The following is a 4,524-nucleotide window of genomic DNA, read 5'->3' as shown; positions in this document are numbered from 1 at the left end:
CAACCTCAAAAACTTGCAATGCTATTTTGCCATGTTGATCTGTTCATTTGTCAATTGATCTGTTACAATGTAAGCTTTCTATTTCATCTTACTAGTGCACATTTTTCTCCTAGTATCGGAAGCCAGTATTTGGAGAGTAATTAAAAACTAAATTATGTGTATTTTTAAAACTTTTATTCCATTGTATCTTTCTGAACTATAAATTACTATTTGGAAAGAAAATAAGCTATGCTTCCATGGAGGTGATGAAATAAGGGTATTTTTTTTTATTAATAGGTTTATTGGTTAGATCAGTACTCTATTTACAGAAAATTTAAGAAGGTAGTATAGAGAGTTCCCACATATGCCCCACATTAGACATACACAATTTTCCCTGTTTTTGACATCTTATTTTAGTATAAGGTAACGGTACGTTTGCTATAGTAAATAAACAAACAAGCAAACAAATAAATAAATATTGGTACATTATTATTCGCTAAAGTTCATAGTTTACTCAGATCTCCTTAGATTTTAGCTCATGTATTTTGTTGTTGTTCCATTATCCCATCCAGGATGCCACATATCATTAGTTGTCTTGTCTCCTTAGGTTCCCCTGGCTATGAAAGTGTCTCAGAATTCCACTGACTGACTTTACCAGTTTAGAGGAGTATTAAGAATATCATAGGATGGTTTTCTAAGGAGTATGAGTATATGGATATTTATTTTATAATTTGGGTTAAAATCCAATAATGCCACGTTTATTTTGTTGCATAAATCATTCTCACTTTGGCCATTAGGTGCTCTTTCAGTGGGATCCTGTGTCTCTTTGACATACCCCATTAGAAAGCATGATCGTGGTTGGAGGCGGGGTGTGGGGTATGTGGATGTGGGTGTGTTTTGAGCACTTCCTTACTTTCTGGCACGACAACATGTTCAAGGCTTATCCTGTGTATTTCCTACCCCAGTCCTAACATTAGCGTTTCTCCACAGAGCCTTCATTCTTTTTATTAGCTAATGGTATTAAAAATCAAGATCTGGTGGGGCACCTGGGTGGCTCAGTTGGTTGAGCATCTGACTTCAGCTCAGGTCATGATCTCGCAGTTCATGAGTTCGAGCCCCACATCAGGCTCTATGCTGACAGCTCAGAGCCTGGAGCCTGCTTCGGATTCTGTGTCTCCCTCTCTCTCTGCTCCCCCCCTACTTGCGCTGTCTCTCTCTCAAAAATAAACATTAAAAAAAAAAAAATCAAGATCTGGGCATTAGGCTTGTTCATTGCTACTGGAGTGTCATTTTGAAAATATAGTCAGTTATATTTACATAGTTATAGTTAGTATAGACTAAACTTTGTATATATACAGATATCTGTAAATACTAGCTCTTTATATAGCCATCTACAATTACATCAAGTGAAAAATGAGTTCTTACTGATGTCCCAACTCTAATCCATTACCATATAGATGATTCATCCTCTCCCCAAACCCCTAATTGCCAACTACTTATCTTTTACTCCTATAGTTTTGCTCTTCCCGAATGGCATATACTTGGCATTGTACAGTATGTAGTCTTTAAAGACTGTTTTCTTTCACTTAGTAATGTGCTACAAATTGTCACCTAAACTGGCACATGACTATGAAATCATCTGACAAGACTATTTAGCTTTGTAAGAAACTACCAAACTCTCTTCCAAAGTCACTGTACTATTTACATTCCACCAGCAATGAATGCGATTTCCTGCTGTTCCACATTCTTGTCAGCATTTGGTGTTGCTTGTTTTTTGGATTTTATCCACTCTAAGTGTGTAGTGATGTAATCATTGTGGTTTGCATTTGCAATTCCCTGATGACATAGGATACTGAGCTTCTTTTCCTATGCTTAGTTGCTATTTGTACATCTTCTCTGAGGTTTCTGTCCAGATCTCTTGCCCAGTTTTAACTGGATTTTTTTGATTCCTTATTGTTGAGTTTTAAGTGTCCATTATATATTGTGGATAACTGTCTTTTATCTGATATTTGTTTTCTCCTATTAGTCTCTTATGTCTTAATGCTTTTCACAGTGTCTTTCGCAGAGCAGAAGTTTTTGTTTTAATGAAGTCCAACTTATCATTTATTCCACTCATGGATAATGCTTTTAATGTTGTTATCTGGAAAGTTATTGCCACATCTAAAGTCAGATTTTCACTTATCATCTCCTAAGAGTTTTGTAGTTTTGCATTTTACATTTTAGATCTGTGATTCATTTTGAGGTACTTTTTATGAAATATGTAAAGTCTGTATATAGATTATTATTATTTTTTTGCATGTAGATATCCAACTGCTCCAGTGTCATAGGCTGAAAAGACTTCCCCATTGATTTGCCTTTGCTCTTTTATCAAAGATCAGTTGACTATATTTGTGTGGGTCTATTTCTGCGCTTTCTATTTTATTTCATTGATCTGTCTATTCTTTCTCAATACCACATTGTGCTGGTTACGGTAGCTTTGAAGCTTGGTAATGTCAATCCTCTGACTTTTTTCTTCTTTTCCAGCATTGTGTTAAATATTGTTGGGTCTTTTTATATAAATCTTAGAATCAGTTTGTTGATATCTACAAAATAACTTGCTAGGATTTTGTATAGGATTGTGTAGACTCTATAGATCAAGTTTGGAAGAACTAACACCTTAACAATACTGAATTTTTTATTCATGATCATACAATATCCCTCTATTTAGTGAGACCTTTGACTTCTGTCATCAAAGTCTTGTAGTTTTCCTCATATAGTCCTTGTACATACTTAGGAAGTTTTTCACTTACGTCATCTAATTTTTGTGCATAATGTTGTATTTTAAATTTCAAATTAAATTTATTTATTGCTAGTACAAAGGAAAGCAATTGGCTTTTCAAATTAACCTTGTATGCTGCTACCTTGCTATATTCAGTAGTACCAGGAATTTTTATATTGATTCTTACAGATTTCAACACAGACTATCATATCATCTGTTAATAAGGAGAGTTTTATTTCCTCCTTCACAGCATGTGTGTCTTTTCTTTTCTTAACTTTTTCCATCAGCTAGGACTTCCAGTATGGTGTTGAATAAAAGTGATGAGAGGGACCGTCGATTTGTTTCCCAATCTTAGGGGAAGGCATCTAGTTTCTCACCATTAAGTATGATATAGGGTTTTTGTACATGTTATTTATCAAAATTTTTTGATAAAAATTAAAAAAAAACTATATTTTAACCACCATTTTATTTCCATGCAGGCCAAGGGGCAATTTAGAAAAAGTTTTATTGGAAGCATGTAACCGAGGAAGTGTAAAAGGGCTGTCTACGCCTTTGTTTTCAGGTTAGCCTGTCAGCCATCTGGATAGAAACATAATCGTCATGCCTTCCACAAGTGTAGTCAAATGCTTCACAATTGGTTGCTGAGTTGTAGGTTGTCATAAAGTCTGCTTAGCATTTCCAAAGCTGCAGAGTCTTAGAGAATGAGAGCCTTTTCTTTCTGCCTTGGGTTTTGTTGGAGTCACTGACCTGCCGGCCCCACTGAAAGCAAACCACAGTGCAGCAACCTCTGCCACCATTTCCTCCTCTGGTCTCCACAAATTTGATGAGTTTTCCTCCTCTTCATCATGGTGCTGGACCCCATCATAGAAGCCATCGTTTCCGTGAAAATCTCTAGCCTTTCCGAGAAGACTGTGGATGGGAACGTGCTTTTTGGTCCATCTTGCTTTGGGGCCATCCTTTATGGAATAGGTGAGACAAGTCCTCTGGAATGCTTCCCCACCACCATCCTGACTCTTTGGGTTGCTTGAAACAATTTGGGCACTTCATCAGGACCCAGATTTCAAAAAAGCTCCACTGGCTGAAGAGGACACACAAGGACAGGTCTTGGCACTCTGTTTCTTGTTCATGAATGAAAAGGACAGTCCTGCTTTGAGAAACACCATGGAAGACTTGGTGAATCTGAATGCCATTTCCTCACACTTGAGGTGTGGAAGTTCCCCTCTATTTTTAGTTTGCTGAGAGGGTTTTTTGTTGTCTTTGTTCTTTTTCCATTTTTTTCCATCATCATGAAAGGGGATGTTAGATTTTGTCTTTTTTTTTTCTGATTTTATTCGTTTGAGGGTGTGATTTTTTTTTTTTTAGCCTGATGATCTGATTGATTATACTAATTTTTCTGAACATTGCAGCAGTTTTACATACTTGGAATAAACCCACTTAGTGGTGATGTATACTTTTATCTTTTCTTAAATATCGTATTCAAGTTTACTTTCAAAAAAACCCAAATTACCTAGTAATATTCTGTTTAAGACACTGAGTCCAGTAACTGTGGCTTGAAGCACACATACAATGAATTATCTGTTATCTATCTATCTATCTATCTATCCAGCATCTAACATATCTACCTCTGTCTCTTTTTATTCCAGCACAAGAAATCATCAACAGGCTCTTATTATAATCTCTCAAAACCTGTTTTCTGTCCTTAATTTTTGCAAAAACAATGGAATTGATGGAAGCACTGACTGTGTGGAGAATCAGGCTTGTTTTCATTTATATTTTGACAAATTATT

General features: G+C 35.9%; 1 pseudogene; it reads right to left on the bottom strand.

Moving 5' to 3' along the window:
- Positions 1 to 3,393: 3,393 nt before the first annotated feature.
- LOC122218433 lies at positions 3,394 to 3,927 on the bottom strand (annotated as a pseudogene).
- Between the last annotated feature and the right edge of the window lie 597 nt (positions 3,928 to 4,524).

This window comes from Panthera leo, chromosome B1, assembly GCF_018350215.1.
Source record: "Panthera leo isolate Ple1 chromosome B1, P.leo_Ple1_pat1.1, whole genome shotgun sequence".
In the NCBI taxonomy this organism is placed as follows: domain Eukaryota; kingdom Metazoa; phylum Chordata; class Mammalia; order Carnivora; family Felidae; genus Panthera; species Panthera leo.
The sequence above is the reverse complement of the archived record's forward strand: the minus strand, read 5'-3'. Positions and strand labels throughout refer to the sequence as shown.